Source organism: Ixodes scapularis, unplaced genomic scaffold, assembly GCF_016920785.2.
Source record: "Ixodes scapularis isolate PalLabHiFi unplaced genomic scaffold, ASM1692078v2 PGA_scaffold5__190_contigs__length_132052651, whole genome shotgun sequence".
NCBI classification, from domain to species: domain Eukaryota; kingdom Metazoa; phylum Arthropoda; class Arachnida; order Ixodida; family Ixodidae; genus Ixodes; species Ixodes scapularis.
Window position 1 is genome coordinate 33,683,451 of NW_024609880.1, and position 20,264 is coordinate 33,703,714.

The window sequence follows — 20,264 nt, forward strand, 5'->3', positions numbered from 1 at the left end:
ACTGTTGAACTTCACGAGCATCAATTTGTAATCGAAACTTATTATATTTCTGAGTAACGGCAGTAACGGCTGAAAGTGCAACTCAACGCGCCCGCTCACGGAGACCTCTCCTGCTGTTTCGCTTCTCCTCCGCGCACGCCTCGCGCACGCTCCGCCAGGTCGCAGAGTCCGACGGCCTCCCCGTCCCCCCCCCTACTCCGCGTAGTGGACAAGCCCGGAACAACTTCCGCCCGTGACGTTTTCCGGCGACGGCCTCCAGCATCGCGTTCGTTCCGTGCGGCTCCCGCTGTTCTCTCGCGTACACCGACGACCTCGCTCGCTACCGCCGCCGCGCCGGCGACGCCTCGCTGTCCAGCAGTAGTCGGCGCGGAAAGTTTGTCGGCAGTCCCGCCTGCACCCAACTTTGTCCTCGGACGTGTGAAGTGAATCCGACAAAGTGGTGTGTGCTCGGTGATCGGCCTCACGTGCCATGCTTGGCACGCAACGCCGTTGTGTGCATTCCGCGGTCGTACTTGTTCGACGCTGACGTATCCCTCCTTTGGATTTCTTTGGAGTGCGAGACATTGTGTGGCGTCCCCCCGCGAGCCGTTCGGGCTCCCGTACAACCCCAACAAAATCAGCCGGAAGGAGGAACAACACGAAACAATAAAAGGTGAGGCAGCACGCTCGCGTGAACGGCTTCCCGAGCTGTTGTTGGCCGGTCCGAAGGTCGGAGTTTTTGTTGTCGCCCGGCGACTGGCGGTAGGTGTCGGTGCACTGTGCTGCCTTGGGTACGCTGGCCGGCTTGTCCTGCCTGTTCTATCGACGAGAACGAGTTCCCGTGTGTGTACACCGATCTAGGACGTATCGTTCGAAAACTCTGATGCGTAAACTGGTTTCTGAGTTGGCGCTCTAGGTAGTTCGTCTCGCGCGAGTCGGAGAACTTTGTTGTTTTTCAGACCCACGTGGCAACCTTAATCTTTATGGCAGGGTTGATACGAAGAGGACGAATTCGGCACGTCGAACACCAGGGCGAGCTTTCTAGAAGTAACGAATTAACGAAGACAGTGTGAAATAAAGGCTGCTAAGTCTGGGGCGCGCGAGTGTTTGAGACGAGTCCGGCTTTACATGCAACTCCGCTTGCGCGCTACATTTCGCTGTGCTTTCTTTTACAGTCTAGCTTGCAAGTGTTTTCATTGCTGGGTACTGACTAACGATTATTTCTACTTTGAGTTCTTTTTTTTTTTTTTTCTAACTATATACAACTTCTGCGGCGTGAAACTAACATTGAGAACCGAGCGCTCACGGCGCATAAAATACTGACGTGGCTGCGAAAGACGTCACCTGCAATCTATGTGTTGCTGAATCCTTTCTTCGAGTGTTTACGTCCTGCGCTTGTAGCCCGTACATCGTAGCAGAATCTCGCGCTGCGTGTAGCGGCAGCCAGTTGCTGTAGCCTGCCGTGCCGTCTGAAAACAGCGTGACGCTGTTCAACACTTCTGAACAATGAATCGTTTGCTTTTCCCGTCAAGACGACGCTCCGCAAGCCGGGTCCTTGGAGCCGCTGCTGGCCGCCTGTTATGTTCGTCAGCTGTTAAAAGGTCGTCTCCGTACTCCGTACGCGGCGCTTGTCTTCGTGCGCGTGGCAGCAGGCCAACTTCTCCCCCCTCGTACGCTTTCGGTCCCCGCGAATTCCTGACGCCTGTTTTTGCGCTCCCTGCAAGGTTGTCTGTTCGTCTCTTGTTTTTCTCTTCCTCTTGAACTCGGAGATAAGATGGCCAGCTGGGTCTCTGTTACAATTCCTGGCGGGGGGTTCGCGGTTCGTCAAACGGCAACTTGCTCGTCGTCACCACATCCAACGACCCGGAAAACGTCATAAAAAGGACCATTTCCGGAAGCGGTTTAGAGCCGCTGCAAGAATGCGCTCTCTCCGCGATGACGCTTTTCTCGCGCGGACAATGGTTTCGTTTTCGTTCCGCGCTACAGGATTCAGTTTCTCGGCGATTACACCCTCTGGACGCGTCCGGCGGTCTCAAGTTGCGGGTTGTGTGTGTTTCGCCGGGTGCCGTCCTAATCTAAATTGCGCTCGGCCGCGCTCCTTCTTTGGGTCGGGGTTTCGCGGACACACGTAGTCGGATATCGTCGGATGCCTGTTATCTCTCGAACTAAATGACCGTGTGATTGGCAAGCATACAGTCTGTTATCAGCCATTCGCTTTGCGACGGTACTGAGCACGTACAACCCTTTAGCGTCATCTGCACAGTTTTACGAAGCCATTAGACGCATTACACTCAAAGAAAATGCGGAACGTCTGCTTTCCTGCAACGCACATGGGATTAATCACTGAGCCAATCGCTGAATTAATCGATATATGCAGAAAACTAGGCGAATGACGATGTTTATAATATTATTAGACATTAATACACGATCTACGCCGCGATATTGAGTATGATGGAACGTCGTGCTCATGTCACAGGGCCGATTCTTATTTTTTTCTTTTTTTGTAAATCTTTCGGCCTCGGATTTTGCCGAGCTTCTACCGTTGGTTGCAGCGACTTCCTGTCCCAAGTGCTTTGCGGGAGAGTGAACGCTTCAGGTTTTCTTTTAGTGCAGTGAATAGAGCCACTCACGAGTAGATTGCGTGCGTGATCATATAATAGTTGATCGGTAACTTATTTTGTTGCGGAAATGTTGCTTTATTATTTAAGTGGGAAACAAATGGCGCTGATTTGTCACAGAGGGGTAACCACTCATGTTAGAATTTTTTTTTCTTTTGCATTAGTTCATTGTTTCCTCAGTATAGTTCATTTATTGCCCGCCAGATTTATGAACCGACGTTTCGTACGTGTTTCAATATGAGACGAAGGATTTGTATGCCGTGCGTGCGTCTCGAGGCTTGAACGAGCGCATCACACGTTCAAGGACCGGAGATGTCGAAGCTCCTGGCCTTAACCGGTCGCTCTACTAATCTCATCAGCTGAGGCAGCGCGCGAGGACACAACCTGACGGCAGACGTTAAGCTCATCCGCTGACCGAGCGCGTTTTTCAGATAGATAACCGAATCAGTGCGCTCGCGAAGAGTGTGGCGGTTGACAGTGATATACTGTGCCGTGCAATGAGAGCACCGACAAGCCGCTCTTTCCCCTTCGGAAGGTCATTATTATTCTGGGTGACAGCGGCTGCAGTCTGTATACGAAGCGCAGAATGTCTTCCGGAATTCCTGTCCTGTTTCCCATTCTGATAGTTGGCATTGCGCGCCTTAGTACGGTGACAGTTGGTTTAAAGATTGAGCGCCGATCCAGTACAATAAGATGCACTTCACAGTACAGATCCGGTACAATGAGATGCACCCGTGTCGAAAAAAGAAAAAGTAATAAACGAAAGGTGAGTGACAGCATTTCGTCTTTATCCGTTGTCTTCATTCTGTTACCGATTGCTCCCCGTGCTCTCCAGGAATAAACCACTCTATCAGACTTGCCGTTAAACAAACGCGAACTCGATATTTCAACTCCGTTCGCATTATTTGTTGTTCGTAATCCCTCGGCTACAACCTCAAAAAAAAAAATAAAAAAAAAATAAAATAAAGCTTAGTCGGAGCGTATCCACCAATCTAAACTCGGAAATTGATAATCTCTTCAGCAACGTTCACAGATGAGTAAAGAGCGCCACCAGCTCGTATTTGCCAGGCCGGAGGGCCCGGCGTGGTGACTCGTTCACCATTTATCAGAGGTCAAGGTGGTTCCCTCCGAGAGTTTAATCGAGCACCAAAGTAAAAAAAAAAAAAAAAAAAAAAAATAGGATAAAAAAATATTTTATATTAGGCAAATTAGATTTCTTAATTTCAATCACTGTAGCTAAATATTAGTGACCCTTTTTCAGAGCATGTATTTTAAACATGGTGGATTGATAGATCAATCCGTCGGATCACTGCGGACGCAAGAATTACTGTACATTTAAAGTAGAGTTTGATTAACAACTAATTATTGATGTAAACCCAGTCTTACATGTACAAAAGAGGTGCAGTTTTCCAGTTAGCTAAAAATCCCTATTTGATTTTTTTTTTTTTTTTCGTTCACGATCTGATTTGCAAGCGGTAAGGCATAATCCTTCTAGTTTTTTTGTTTTCTTTTACGTTCTGATTTGCTTTCAATATATAGCTCGCAAGTTTCCCCATTGCTGGGTAATGGCGGTTTTTCCTACTTTCTGGTTTCTTCTAACTACGACAACTGCGGTGTGGAACTGAAACAGCGAGCCGAACGCACGCGGCGCAGAAAAGAGTGGTACGGTCGCGAATGGCGTCACATGCGAGCTATGTATAGGTTGTTATCTAACTGACAAAGGACGTGGAAGGTAGAAAGATAGCAAAATGCAAAGTTGGGCTAGTTGGTACACTGAAAGAAGAATACGCGCCTCAAAAGCAGGAACTGAGCACCTCAGAGATAGCGATATGTATGTATAATGTGTGTCTTTCAATAAACATTGAAGTTGTGAGTAGCGCTCGGTGTCGTCTTGTTCTTTGTCCCTGTCTTCGAGGTGCGCGTATTCTTCTTTTGGTTGAAAAAAAGCTCGATGATGCGATTCAAACGGAAAAGCAGCTTTTTTTTTTTTTTTTTGCTCATGTTGAGCCTGATAAAGATATTTCTTGCTGAATGATTATTTGATTTAAATACGAATCGAATGAACATAAAAAGCATCAAATGATAGACGAACAGTAAATAAAAACTGATTTCTGAAATATTGTATGTGAAAGATTCGATTTGAATCAGCACAATAAATCTGGTCCGATTTATATCTCGATTTAAATCATCTCGATCTTTATTCTCCACCCTGTCAAACACGCTCCTGTAAAGAAAATAGAGGCAGGTGATGTCCGTGTCTTCCGGCCACCCTTCGGCAACTCTGCGATGAAATGTACAGAGTATCCTTGCCGTTTAATGTGCCATGTCGGCGCTGGAGGTCGGTATATCTCGCGTGTCCCTCTCACCTCTTCGCGTACACTCGTCTTTGTCGTGTGAGGCCCTCGTGATGTCTTTACGTCGGTTTCCGTATTTGCGCGCGGGCTAGAAAATGCCCTTCCAGAGTCCATCCGAGGCTTTGGACCGAGCCTGGCGCGCAGCGTCGCAAACTTCGTTTGCCAGAAGAGAGTCTCCCGCCGGCGAGACGCGTGTGCTCTGAATATTGAATAGTGCGGGAACGGTGGGACACTTTTCTTTCCGTGCTCGTTGTAGCCGTCCGTAGACAAGAGCTGTGGAAACGAAGGACCCAGGAGATCGGATCTTGGCAGCACTGCTTACACACCCCTCCCCTTACCACTTTCCTCAGCTGCCAGGGTAGGACTCCAAGATCTCAGCTACTTTTCTCAGAGGACATCTTCAACCTGCAAGTTTTCAGCAGCTGTACCGTACATACGATCTCGCAGACGTCGCAATGATAATACATCCTACAACAGACACTACCTGGGGTCTTCCTATAGTGTTACGGTTACATTGATCGTACAAGAACCATCTGCAAACGTATTCGAAGCACGCATATGTACGAAGCAGATGTGTGCGAACACGCGTTTAAGGCGTGTACAAAGCGAATTCTGTCATTACGTTTTCTGCGCACACCGTGTGTTTCGTACGAGCAATGTGACATTACTTGCATTTACTGTGGTGTATTGGTAATCGTCCGAATGAACTGTTCGCCTCAAGTGCCGGACTCGCGGCAGTGTGTTTTGTCATACATCTTAAGTAAAAGTTTTTTTTTTTTACTTAATACTCGCTTTTATTTAGATTGTGTTATCTGGCGTGTGCGGTACACTACGACGCGAACAATCGAAGCAACAGTCTTTGGTGATTTCAAAGGATTACCTATGTTCCGTTTGAGTGTCTGCGTCGGCCGGAATTGGGGCTTCGATCGTGGAAGGACCGAGGATTTATATGGAATGTCGACCAGGAACCTCCCGTGGTAGGCGATGACGCCCGGAATTATTGTTCGTTCGTTTCAGAGCAGAGAGGGGTAGGGGTCAGTCATAGCAAACAGGAAGGCAAAATAGGACATTAAGTAGAAAACGAGCGTGTTGGTTACAGTAATTAAACACGAGGAAGGTACACAGAAAGGGGGGACGGACAGCGGTCTCTAAATTATTGAGCGACTTCGCGACTTGCGGTGGAACTGAAAGTATGTTGTCTGTTTGTTTAGTCAGTGGGGGAAGTTAATTAGCACCAGTGGGCGTGTGGCGCCTTCGCTGTAGATGAGAATGTTAACCGGTGTGGTACTTTTTCCTAGCCTCACGGAGTATGTGACACACGATCGAACTCCGGTACGTTCTCATTCAGATCGAAACGGGGCAGCGGTGGGGATTGAGCCCAGGATCCTTGGGCTCTGGTTCTGCAGCGGGAGTCCACGTGCGCCGAGCTGTAGTGCGCTAACACACCCGGACAACATTCCCTTCCCTCCCCCTAAACCGGGTGGCGGTTGTAAGCGAGGTTCCTTCGAGTGCCGCTTTGAAAAGGCGCGCAAAGTGCGTGTCGCGAATCTTGAGATGCTCTTGCATTTTGCCGACTTTCTCGATGCCACGACTTTGGCTCGAAAATGCTTTGGGCAAAGTTCGGATTATATGCGTTATGCATTCGGTACTGTACGCCAGCGTGAAGCACGATTCCGGAGGATTCGCAAAAGGCGCGTCATGTCAGACGGCCCAATTTGGATGCGCCGAATAAAAGCTTTTCCCCGGCTTCTTTCCGTCAAGAGGATTGCGAGGTAAGCTGCGAAAACAATTCTTGTTGGAGCGGCTTCCTGTCAAGCCCGCAAATGATCCGTTGCAAGACCCCCTGTTTTAGTGTTGTTTCATACTGTCATTGCGATGTCTTTTAGAAAGACGAAATATTGGCTTGCGCATATAAGAAGACTACTAGCACGGGTCTAGTAGTCTTGAAGGTACAGTCCAGTGTCCGAAATCCAAGCCTCCAACGATAAAAATTGGAAATAATAATCTTAAACGCAGGCTCTGGTGAAGAAAGAAGCTGCGCATAAAACAGGATTTTTGCCTTTTACATTACTTTTGGCATCGGCGTTGTTCTTGGAGCTTCGTGACTATGCACTTGTGACATAGTCGTCCAAGAGTATGTGCGGAGGTTTCTAGAAAAAGAAAAACGGAGTCTTGGAAAAAGCGCTGCCTCCCGCCCCTTTTTTTTTTTTTTACTGTTTCATGGCGTCAGCATAAACAATCATGGCGGCGCCCATGCAACACAGCAGACACTAGTGTATATCACACCAGTACTTTTTTTTTGTCTAGGATTATTTATAAAAGGGGTTTCCCGTTTTCCTTGTCAATGTTCCTTCAGTACAACGAGTCACTTCCGGGCGACGACAAAAGCACAGTTTCCAGTTTAGAGTGTTTAGACCGCAACATTGTGCTTTTTGATAGAAGAGGGCTTCTGTTCTTATAACAGGGATCAAAACGTACAGACCTGTAGGTTTTATAGGTGGGGTAGGGAAGCTGAAGGCGTTTATGCTTCAAAACCGGCCAGGATTTTGACTATTTTAAAGTTCCGACGTATATTGAAGCAACACTTGTTTGCAAGACTTGTCATGGGGCATTGAGTAGTGGGAATCGCAAGGGCACCAATGCCAAATGCAGTAGCAGAAATATATTTCGATACCGGTGAGTTTTTGTAAATTTAGGGAACGGTTTTGTCCGAACGGGTATTTTAATATTTAATTTGGAAAAACTTGAACAACATAATTAACCTCTGGATTTCGTAGAATTTGAAACCTGACAAAAATAAACTCCGATAAACCCCGAATTTCCAGCGAGAAATTATTGCTCAAAAGAACACTCTCGAAATTTCAAAAAAAAAAAAAAAAAAAAAAAAAAGCTTCGAAAACACGGAACCCTAACTATAATACAACATGAACGGGAAGTCTCCGCTTTCCAAGGTTAGGCGATCACTTGGGAGAATTCTCGCATGAAAATGTGCTAAAAGGACCCTTCTTGCGCTTCGGCCACTTGAGAACCCGGGCTTGAAATTCTCACGCGTTGAAGAAGGACCTGACGGGATCCGTCTCCTTCCGTGAGAGACCGGACCCGCCTCGAAAGGCTCGCTTACATTACAGAGCGGGAAAAGTGATCATCCTTGCGAGGGGAATATTCTGCTCGTTTTCGGGGAATCCCCTTAGTTTCCTTTGACGGATAAATAAAAAAGAAGCACCGACCGGGAAGTCCACCGTGCTCGTTTCAGGAGAATGCGCTGTGCAAGTTCGTCTGTCGTTTGTAACGCCTATTACATCTATTACATCGATTAATAGATGCAATGCCTATTAGATCTATTACGAGGAAAAGGGGTCGGCCGTGCAAACTTGGCTATCCCATCCAAGCGCATTCCTCACGATGTCGTATACTCTACTTCGTTTCAGCTTGAGTTTAGACGCAGCTAGCCGACGGTTTATGATATGTATAGGACGGTAAGTCCTTAGGCCTTTATCGTTTGTGATTGGTTCAGCGACGATAGAACATTTACGGACACATGACGAACACCATGATGTTGCAGTTTTGGCGCCGTCTAATTGGTCCCGTCAGCTTGTGGCGTTGGCTGGTTCTGGACTTAAGGGGAAACTAAGTATAAGCGCATGAGATAACGCAAACTTTCTTAAGTGTGGCGATACGTCGGACGCTACTATTTACTTTATTAATGATCCGGCATGCATCATGTTTGACAATCTGGCGCCTGCGCCGCAGCAGGCAGAAATTTCTGCGCACCGTTTTAATTTTCAGTTTGTGTAATTCCTGTGTAAACACTGAATCTCGAGTGCGTGCGTTCGTGCGTGCTTCTGTGCCTGTGTGCGGGTGTGTGTGTGTGTATGTGTCTTCCTCCGTGAATACATGAATAAGGATACATTGAAACGCGCCTTCTGCGCACCGACTTGTGCGGGCGCATATTTATCCGCGACCTTGGCCGTCATAAGGGCTGTAGTGAACCGCCTTGTGTCTTGTGTCTTTTTATTTGTATTTTTTTATTATAGCGGTGTGACCATATCTTTGTACAGTATGGCCTTCTGCTTCTTATCACTCGCGATTGACTAGCGGCTCCTTGCCTCGGCGTCCAACCTTACACCGAGTAGCTTAAGTACTCGCTTTGGATTCTTATCTTCCAATTGTAGATATTGATTGTTGGGGGCGATGCTTGGATACGTTTTGCTTACGTTCCAGCTGGTCGGTATTCGAGCGTAATTACGTATAAAGCTTGTGATCTTTGTCAACTGAAAAATACGGGCACGTTGATAAGTGCCTCTTCGCACCGGTCAGAGTGTCGAAATTGGCCCGTCTTTTCAGCGTACGTGGCCTGGTTGGGTCGTCGAAGCAATCAGCCTAAAGCTGGGGTCAAACTGCTTATAATAGATCATACAAAAGACAGTCTGCGTACAGATTTGAGCGCGAATCACCGCGAGATGCGCGCTTCGGATTCCGCATGGCAGTGAGTTAAGGAGAAAACTTGGCACCCGACCATTCGAACCACAGATAGTGCGGTGATTCGTGTTTGCAGACTGTCTTTTGTATCATGTATGAGCTGTGTGTGGGGGAGTGAGCGAGGCATTAACCCGCGTCGCCCCACCTTCACCCCCCCCCCCCCCCCCCCCCCCCCCCCCCTTCCAATACCCAGCTGAGCGCTCCCGATAGGAATGTGCGTTTGGCGGAGCAAGTCGCAACCTCAAAGTTCCAAGCGCGTCCTTTTTTTTTCTTTATTGACATCAGTTGCGCGGACGGAAAGTCCGCTCGGAGGGATAATCAGATAGTGCTGTGCCACGGGATCGGTACCTCTTGTGTGCCTCGATTTCGAAGTGTTTCCAGCTATCTAGATCGGGGTCACGTGGTTTATGAACCGCGTTTTGCAACACAAGTCTGCCAGCGTCTGCTTCGCCCGCTTTTTTCGTTGCCTCGCGACAACGCATTACACAAGATTGTAAACGCTCTCTGTGGTCCGAGTCCTCGCCGCTCTTAAATAAGGGTTATCTAGGCAACTTTCCAGTGTATAGGAGACGCCACCCGGCGGAAAAGATGCCGAGGAGAAAAGTAGGGAGACAACTTGGCAAACGGTAAAAGCTGCGTCCCCCGCAATCCTCTGGCAGCGTCCAAGTGAGGCACCTGACTGCGAATACCATCGAAGTGCATCCCATTTAGGGAGAACAGGCACGTGCTTCGGTCCGTCGCTCTGTTTGGCTCGCGGAGGCCGCAGCTTTGGACCGTTGCCCTGTTGAGCTCGAACGGAGTATACAGAGATACAAATTCGGAATCAAGGCGGCCCCGCTCATAGAGCACATACTGAGTGTTCCCGCTTGCGCCCGAGGCCACTCCGTCACGGTACAGATGGCGCCTGTTGCGAGATGAGCGAGCGGCAGTCCATCATAGCCAGCAACGACAGCGCGCTGGCCCCGAGCTTCGCTCAACTCTTGGTTAGATCCCGTTAGATTCCGCCAGCCCAGGGCTATTAAATATGACACGCCTCATGGTAACGACACGTTAGTCATCTTGCGGCTAATAACCATTGTTGTCAGTTGTCTGGTGCATTATCTAAAACAGCAGGAAACCCTTTCCGTCCCCCAGAAATCTGAAAACAGTCCGACGGCATCAACTGAACTTTCTGATCGTATCCAAAGCTCGGGAAATGGCCTTTTTCATTCTTAACTGCAGCCAATGGCGTCCGCTCTTCACTAGGCAACAAAATGGCGGCGCCTACGAGAAAATCGGGGAACTGAGTATCCATACTCCTAACTGTAGCCTATTTAGTGCGTCTATACAAAAGCTGAGGTTGGCTGCGAGCGAGAGCGAATTGATCTTTAACTTACTACCAACGACAGCAGCGGCGAATAGCCGATATTGCTGGTGGCCAAACTATAGGCTCCGATATGAGGGTTCGGCTCGATCAGAGGCTCCATCATCCCGGGATGACGGCACCAGGTTTGGTGCCTCGATACATTTCGTCACTCGAGCACATTAATACATCATCTATCACCGGAAATACCGCGTCTCGGCTCATATACGAGCCGAGGATTGCACCATGTATACCCTCGAATTGTGAGGTCCCAGCAGGAGCGCTTCGAAGTCGGTGTAACGTTGCTTCTTAATTAACGCTCGATGACTGATAGCTTTTCGGCAAGGTTCGGCGCGGCGAAACTTGCGCCATATGGCCGCGAGGTCAACACCACCTAAACTCGATGTCACATCTTGAGAAAGGAAGTTTTGCGCATTGTTCGTGCGCTGCGCTATGTAGTTCTTACAGTATTTGATTGTTGAAAGAAGAAACGAAGCGTTTGGCGTTTTAAACATGTACGTTTCGATAAAATAACATGAATATAATCTAAGATGTACCTACCATAGGTCGGCATTTTAAGCTGTCCTCACTCAAACTCACGATCACTATTTTTTCCTCAGTCAGAACTCACGCCCACTCACGATCACGATTTATTCAAAATAGGATCATCACCCGGACTCACCCTCACGGCTCAACGCAAAACCAAAACTCACTCGCCGCCATCATCACGGTCGTCACGCTCACAGATCATCACGGTCATCACGCTCACAGGTCATCACGAATCATCAGACTCACAGGTCATCACACTCACAGTTCCTCACGGTCCTCACACTCACAGGTCATCACACTCACAGATCCTCACGGTCCTCATACTCACAGGTCATCACGGTCCTCACGGCACTCACACTCTCAGCTCCTCACGGTCCTCACTGTTACAGGTCATCATGCTCATCACACTCACAGGTCCTCACACTCACAGCTCCTCACGGTCCTCACACTCGCAGGTCCTCGCGGTCCTCACACTCACACAGGTCCTCACGGTCCTCACACAGGTCTTCACGCTCATCACACTCACAGGTCCTCACACTCACAGGTCATCACGCTTGCCGGTTGCTTTCTTTGTGCTTTTCTTTTGTTTCTCTCAAGCCTTTGGTTTGTCTTCGCGTGAGTCGTGCGGCGGGAAACTTCTGAGCCACTAATCCAATTTGAAAGGAATGTACTATGTTAATGTTTATGCTCCGCACATTTCTACCAAATTTCGTAAACCTGGATGAATTACGAAAGAAACTAAATGCAAGCTGACTAAAGTGGGTGCGTTTAACTTTCGCCTGCTGACAAGGGCGGCGGGAAAACAGAAACGCGCCTTCCAACAGGTTACACAGACAATGTCGCAGTGATTAGAACATCGCCTCGCTGTGCATACCTCGCTCATTTGTACACAGATAAACAATTACTACATATATCACCTCCGTTTCTTTTCTTGTGCCACCCACAGGTACTTCTACGGAAGTTTATGCAGAATTTATATATAGTAAACATATGGGCATCGACCCATTTTTTTTTGTGTGTGTTTGTGTGTGTGGGGGGGGGGGGGAGAGAGAGAACGGTTATATTAGGTAGGGTGGTTGCACGTGACGACGGTTTGAAATCTCACCATAATCCCTGTTGACAGTGGTGTCTGTTAGTGGTATGCTATTCTATGAACAGAGGCCGCGGTGGCCGAGTTTTCTTCTCACTTGAGTTGCTTCTGATTTTGTTGATCGACCGTGCTTGCCGGAGTAGGCTGCGCTTTAAGGAGAATCATCGGCTGGCATTGTTTTTCAGTCATCTCGGCCTTTATAAAATACTGTCAGCATTCATTATCTTGATACATGCAGCCGTCCTTGAATTGATTTCGTTTGGATTGGTTTGACTTTGGCATGACTTTGCTTGGTTTGGTTTGGAGTGGTTTGGGGGTTTGCGGCCGTCCCCATGTGGTTCTTTGTCGCGCTCTCGATCATGTAGGGCGCGCCACTTTTCATGCGGCAAACCGCGTCGTTCTTGACGCGCAGTTTTATAATGGGCAATCAGTTCGTCGAACAAGGTTTCATAGACAGATTGTTTCATCGACACTGCGATGTTTCATCGGCAGATCATTTCTTCGACATTTGTTTCATCGATGTGTCATCCGAAGATCGTTTCTTCGACATTCAATGCTCGACAGAGCTTATTACTCAGCCACCATATTACTACATTTCGTCGACACTTTTTTTTGTTCGTTTTGTTTTACTCGTACGTCTAACGACATTTCTCTTTCTCTCTCTTTCATCGACGCGGCGTTGGCTCCTTGACGTCATGCGTTCTTCGCGTGTTCGCAGCGCACTACGGTGTCCGCTCGGACAGGGCGCAAGTGGCGCAAGCGCAAATGCTCCTCACTCTTTGTACGCATGCAGTGCAGCGTGTTGTGCGTGGTGTTGGCTGTGCGCTTTCGTCGCATACGTTGCTGGAGTGGTGCGTGCGGCGCGGCGGCCTTTTGCTCACGTATGGCCGTTTGGCCGCGTGCTCGGCCTGTCTAGCGGATATTTGTTTACTAAAGGAGAGTGCCCTATGGGGGGGGGGGGGGGGGGGGGGGGGGGGAAGCTGAGGCTTGGCGCTCGGCAGCCAGACGGTCGGACGTAATTGTTGCTTTCTGTCGTGCTTTTGGCCGCGTGCACACTTGACGCTCGCGAGATGCTGAATCATTCCAAACTTTTTCTAAAAGGAGTTTTTCTCGACGCAGTGGTGGCTTTGTATACCGCTCATTTTTTGTAGCGACATGTGAGGCTTATTTTGTGTCCAGTAATGCACGCGAAATTCCAAAACTGACGTTTTGCAAGTGTTGCGAAATAGGTAGTGACGTAGACGTTAATCTGTCGGTTTCGGTAGTCTTTAAAAGTCCAATGAACGAGGTATTTGCATTGTTATAGAGTCGGAGCATAAGGAGTTTGAGCGAATATAGGGGGCGCTCCGATCGATCCAACATGGCGGAAAAGAGGGGGATAGATTTGCGACGCCCGTAGATCGGTAGCGTATAAATTAAACAAAGCGTGCTGTTCTCTGTTTGTTTACGTGTGCAAGACGATCATCGCTTCAACCAAGACCTACCGTGATAATACAAATGAAGTGCTCAAGCCAGTCGAAGGTAAGCAATCTTGCCATAGTCAAGATATCTGTGCAAGTGTTCAACGTGAGCTCTCACGCTGGTGCAGCTGTTGTCAAGTTGAACCGAATGCACTTGGGTTCAAAGAAAGGTGCACATCAACAATGTTGGCGCGTTGAAACTTTGACGCGTACTTTATCTAAAACTAAACTTATCGGTCTGCGGCTACAAACATTTTCGTTGACGTTGCTTAGATGAAGTAACCATTCAGGCCTCGCATTAAACGGTGTTGCGAACTCTTCGGTTGTTCTAGTTAATTGTGCTAAAAAGCGGTTGGATGGAAAGTATGACAGCTACAGCATACAAGGGACGACTGGGGTCTTTATCCTGCGTTCTATGTATGGAAACATCGGTATCCTTGGTGTTATATTGCGATCAGCTGGTTGCCGATCGTCCTGTTTTTATGCATAATGTAAACAAGCCCCGGAAGCGCCAATCTCATTTCGATGTGCTTGTGCACCCCTACAAGCCTCCTTTTGGCTCTTGTGGAAAGCTTTATTGTAATAGCAATAGTCTCATCGGCCGTTCGAGTTGTATGTACCACGGTGATATCTGCTGTGAGTGACCTGCAAAATAAACAAGTCTGTATTAAATGCCAGAAAAAGAACAAAGGTAAAGCTTTTTTTACTTTTTTTTTTTCTTTTTACAAAAGAGGGCAAAGCTTCTGAAACAAGAGCAACCTAAGCTGATATTTGAGTGTGCTCAAGAATGAATGGCAAAAGGTGCTTATGCTAAGTGGTAGATGTACACAGTTAATTTTCTTTTGCCCCTGCATTGTAAATTGAAAGATATGTATCAGCAGAAGGCACTGTCCTTTTGAAAATGTATTTTATTAGGGCAAAAATAGGTTTTCATACACAACCGAAGAGTTCGCAACACCATTTAATGCGAGGCCTGAATGGTTACATCATCTAAGCAACGTCAACGAAAATGTTTGTAGCCGCAGACCGATAAATTTAGGTTTAGATAAAGTATGCGTCATAGTTTCAGCCTCAAACGCCAAACATTGTTGATATGTACCTTTCTTGATGACAACTGCACCAACGTGAGAGAGCCCACGTTGTCGAACACTTGCACCCATATCATGACTAGGGTATGGCAAGATTTCTTGCTTGAAGTGAAGATCATCTCGCTACGACTAGCTACGACCACACGCCGCAGCGATGCAGGGGTCGAAGGGGCGCAACGCAGTCAGTCGCCGTCACCCGACGCAGCTCGTTTGGCATTCACAGCTTTCCGCCCAGGTGCTTCGTTTGTACTTGGAACCAAGTGTTATTTTCTGCGCTTGTGTCTGTGCTCAGTGGCTGAATATGGGCCTCAAGAGCAGTTCTTCAGGCTCAATAGCATTCGCCGAAGAACTTGCGAAGAAAATGCCACCCAGGAAAAAAAGCACGAAGACACAACGCACCAGGTTGGTGGACTATGCACTGGTCGCGGAAACCAGGCCCTGCGGAGTATACAACAAATGCAAACTATCTAAAAAAAAAAAAAAAAAACATTTTTAGGCTCAAATTGGCTTCTGCGGACTAAACGCCTGGACACTGCCTGTTATCATGCATTGTATATTCACCACTGTTTGTTGCGGCTTGAGACTGCCTTCCTGTAATGATGCAGAAGGGTCAACTGAACCTTGAAATAAACATATTTAAGCACATCTAGACACGATGTTCTTTAAAGCCAGATGGTCAGGGAAAAGGTGTGCCATTACCAAATTTGCCAACAGCACACCAATGGTCACAATCAAAACTCACCGAGTCAATGGGCAGTTTTCCACCGCATTATTGCCGTGTAATCACCCATTTGGTCCATTAAAAACCTTGAGGCTGTAGCCAGCAGCACACCCATTCTAGATCTGGAAAGCTTATGCTGTAGACGAAATTCTCGTATCATCACATTTTTAGCAAACTGAGTGGTCCCACCTGTTACACTTTTAGCTTTGGAAGTAAACCAGTTCACAATACCACCAGTGGCATACATCGTGCCAAGCATTAGTGCCGCGTGTGGCAGCAAAATGTCCTAACTAGGGAAGCAAACCTAATCGATCGTGTTGATTAAAGCACCTAGATACGGGAGAAATTATCAATCAATCAAAGAAGGACCCTCGAAAGGGAAGCTTTCTCGCCGAACGAACATTACTTTTTATTGGGCGTTCCGCAATGTAAGGCCGAAGACAGTCACTCCGTGATCGGTACAGAAGCATTTGCTCAGTAGTCGGTCATGCGTGATAAAAACAACAGCAAAAACAAAGGTGGATTACAAACGCGATACATTCGCCTTCACACGGAGTACTTAAACTTAAAATCGTGTCAACATAAAGCGACTATGGCCCGCCATGCTAGCAGCTATCTTAAATTTTACCCGTGTAGTCGTCACACCCGTGCACCAAACGAAAGCGTTGCTGCAAGCCCCTTCGCCGTCAACTTTGAGTCACTGTTGAGTCTGAAGAACTGCTCTATGGGGTCCATATCCAACCACTGAGCACATACACAAGCACAGGAAATAAAACTCGGTTCCAAGTACAAGCGAAGAATCCGGGGAGGAAAGCCGTGAATGCCAAACGATCTGCGTCGGGCGACGGCGACTGACTGCGGTTGCGCTCCTTCGACGTCTGCATCGCTGCGGCGGGTGGTCGTAGCTAGTCGTAGCAGATCGTGTCAGCTCTGTTGCTCGTACCGGAACACTAGAGCCGCGTAATATTCTTGCTGCCGAAGTTTATAAGCCTACGTTCGTGGCCAACGCATTTACACAAAGCCAACGCCCAGCTAACCTATCCCCCTCTTTCTCTTTCGGCGACCGGCCGCCAGGGCGGTGACATCGTCGCTGAAACTCCTCAATCGTCTACGTCGTCTTCTTTGCCATAGGGCAGCTGACCGATTCTACGTGCGCGAGCTCTCGCTGGAAGCGTAATCCTATTTATATAGTGCTCATCCGTGTGTACTGTAGCAAATATTTCAGGCCCAACATATCAATAGTTTATTGTTACCAACCAGGAAAACGCAATATCTGTAAACACCCCCCGACAAAGAAAGAAAACGAGAGCTCGCCGTTCGCTTTGACCAACGTTGGCTTTGACCAATAGACCGATCTCACCAATCGTCTAGAGCGTGCGTGACGCAGCCATAGTTGTACTTCACAGGAGGCAGCGGTAGTGCACGAGACGGCTCGTCTCGTGCACTACCGTGGCGTTTACCCTCGTGCGGAAAGACCACAGTTCCCGCAATTCATTGCGACAGAGGAGGCATTGCGAAACTGGCGATGAGGTCGATCTCGTCTCGTGCACTACCGTGGCGTTTACCCTCGTGCGGAAAGACCACAGTTCCCGCAATTCATTGCGACAGAGGAGGCATTGCGAAATTGGCGATGAGGTCGGTCTATTATCCCAAGCCCGGTTCACAAATCTGCGTTTCGAGCGACAGAAACGACAGAAACAACACGAACGACATGACAAAGGGGACGATTATGTTCGTATTGCAGAGCGTGACAGATAATGCAATGAGCAGCTTTGTCAAGCAATCATGTGTCACGGTTGTCCCGGTGTCATGTCGTTCGTGTCGTTTCTGTCGTTCCTGTAGCTCGGAACGCAGATGTGTGAACCGGCCTTTACGAGCCTACTCTGATGGTACGCTTGAACGTCACGGAAAATCGGTCTCCTCGCCTTTTCGAGGTGTCGCCACGGGTAGAAATACTGGCGGAGTATTAAGTGATTTGTTCGGCACACAAGCTTCACTACAGGTTATGACTCTGTCAACATTGCCTGAATCCTGTTCTAATTGTAAAATAAAATATCGAAGGTGTCTTCCCGGGCACAATGTCCGCCTATATCAAAATCGAACTTGGCGGTTTTTTTAAATACAATATTTAGCATTATTTCGCGCATTAAGTTCCCGGAAATTAGCAGCACATTCGGAAAGTTGAAGTTGAGTGTTTTTTTTTTTGTTTTTTTTTTCCATAACTCGCGGAAATGATAACAAACGGTTTCTCCGGACATTTAGTTGCACATTCACAAGATATATTATAATTTATGCTGCATAATTATCAAACCCGCGGCCTTTCTGTAACCATCGGTTCGAGACAGATTCTCTGTCGCTCGGTTAACAAGTGTTCATTCAACGCAGTAGCGCACTTCAACGACCCGCTGATCAATCTTGCCGTCCGCTACACCATTGTAAAAATTCATTACGGGCTTGAATCATCGCGATATGTGTCATATGCCTTCCAACGATAAGTGTTTCAGAATTGAATTGTAAAAAGTTGGTTATCAGATATATTATTTTTGTTTTACAAGAAATTCTTGCCTCGCTCTGAGCACCTATGCATTCGACCATAACAGCGTAAAAAAGAAACATGAATAAACAACGGCCAAGGGGAGCACAGCTTCACGCACGAAGCCCGAGAAGCCCGGGCAATTGGCGCCTCGGAGTCGCGTCCAGCCGGCGCGCCGGCAACCCGGCCGTGGCCGTGGGGCAGGCGCCGCGACGTTGCGGCCACTGCGCGCCTCCGTCACCGAAGGCACACGGCACACGGCGAATTCTGCGAATCCCGATGAGCCAGTAGATTTATTGGAGTAAGACACATGGCAGCGTGGCAGCGTCTCACAGGCGTCCATTCTGGATGCCACTTGTCTCTATGCGACGCTCTAATTGGCCCACTGAGTCGTAGCTTCCACAGTTTGCTAAGTGTGCCCTTAGGCAACCAGCCCAACCAGCAATGCAGCTTGGAAGTTGGCACGACACGTTGTGCCATCTAGCGACTGAAAAATAAAACAAATTGGATAGTCCAGGATGGCCTGGGTCGCGAGGACTGTGGGCGGGCGCATTTAGAAACCACGTGTGAACGTGGCATTTTGGATCGGCGTGAGCCTTTTTAGGACTGTTTTTTCATAAAATTAAGTCTCAACTTCACGTCTCTATGACCTTTCCGGGTTCCTGTGACGTCTCTCCTAAGCCTTGAGCTTCCCCAAAAATAAACGCCGCTATTGCTGCGTGAAAGACTGCCACGGTCGTGCAGGTGACCCAAGCGTCAGACTTTACCGCTTCCTTTTAAGACCTTGGGAAGCGACACGGCGACAAAGTGGATTACTGGAGTGCGATGCATCAAGTAAGTGAATTTTACATTAATTGTTGAAGTGAACGAAAATAGATGTGCAGGCTTGAAAAGTGGTCTGACAGACTCGGTGGCAATCAGTTCGTCGAACGACGTTTCATGGACAAATCGTTTCGTCGACACTGCGATGTTTCATCGACAGATCGTTTCGTGGAAACGAGCACCCGCTCGTTTCATCGACAGATGTTGCGACGTTTCGTCGACAGCACGCTCTCCCAGCTCCTGGCTCCGCCAGCTGCACCTCCTTGCGACCTCTGCGCCTGCGCGGCGCGCGGCCTTGTGTTGGATGGATGGATGGATGAAAGATGGCCGACTGGGCCAAGTATGGTGAACCAGTGCGCAGCCATCTTGCCTCACCGACTTACACTATCGCAATTTTTTTCTTTTTTTTTTTTTTTTTTTTTTTGGGGGGGGGGGGGGGGGGGGGCACCGATCGCACTGGTTTCGGAACTTACGATTTGTATGGTTTCGCTCGTGTCTTTGCCCGAACCTTTGGGGAAGCGTTGTCAAAGCCGGGAAGTTTTGTTCTCGACCACTCTCTTTTTTCTCAAATTAGATTCTTAAAACATTCAACATTATGCGCTGCTCTTGAGGGTTACGCTTTTGGCAGCATACGTGATCGGGGTGTCTTCACGTCATCGCATGCAACCCTTCGCGGGCTGGCCGCCGGCACTCCGACTGTTTCGAAAAAAAAGTGGCAGGATCGTTTCCAGAGCAAGTGTATCTTTCCGCGCGTCGCGTATTTTGGTAGAATCCTCAAGAGCTACCTGAGAGAGCAAGCATGGGAGCAAGCTTGATGCCTTGCAAATCACTCTCCATCCTTGGCGTGATGTTCACCTCTACGATGGATTTTTCCGCTCATGTCGCCTGTGTGGTTGCTAAGGCTCGGCGTATGCTGGGCTTCGTTGCACGGGTGACGAGGCCCTGTGAGCCGGCTTCACTGCGTACATTGTATACGGCGATGGTACTCCCATCTCTCGAGTATTGTTGCTCCATCTGGTCACCAACCCAGCAGCACCTTATTGAGCGAATCGAAAGCGTCCAGCGGAGGGCGTCTAGAACAATATGCTGCAGGGCACTTGGATATGTCTCTGGACAGGACACCAGCTACTGTGACCGGCTGAAGGCGCTTGGGTGGCGCCCGCTCCAACATAGGCGCCAAGTGTTTCGTGTGCGTCTTGCCTGCCGGGTGTTGGACGGTTCCCTGTCAG

General features: G+C 48.3%; 1 protein-coding gene across 1 annotated transcript in view; it reads left to right on the forward strand.

The window, feature by feature from the left end:
* The first annotated feature begins 211 nt into the window (after positions 1-211).
* The window catches only part of LOC8037764 (leucine-rich repeat-containing protein 4B), a 305,952-nt gene continuing 285,899 nt past the window's right edge, over positions 212-20,264 (forward strand). Inside the window, exon 1 of the mRNA XM_042294355.1 lies at positions 212-652. The gene's annotated coding sequence lies outside the window, so the exon portion shown is untranslated. The remainder of the gene's footprint in view (positions 653-20,264) is intronic.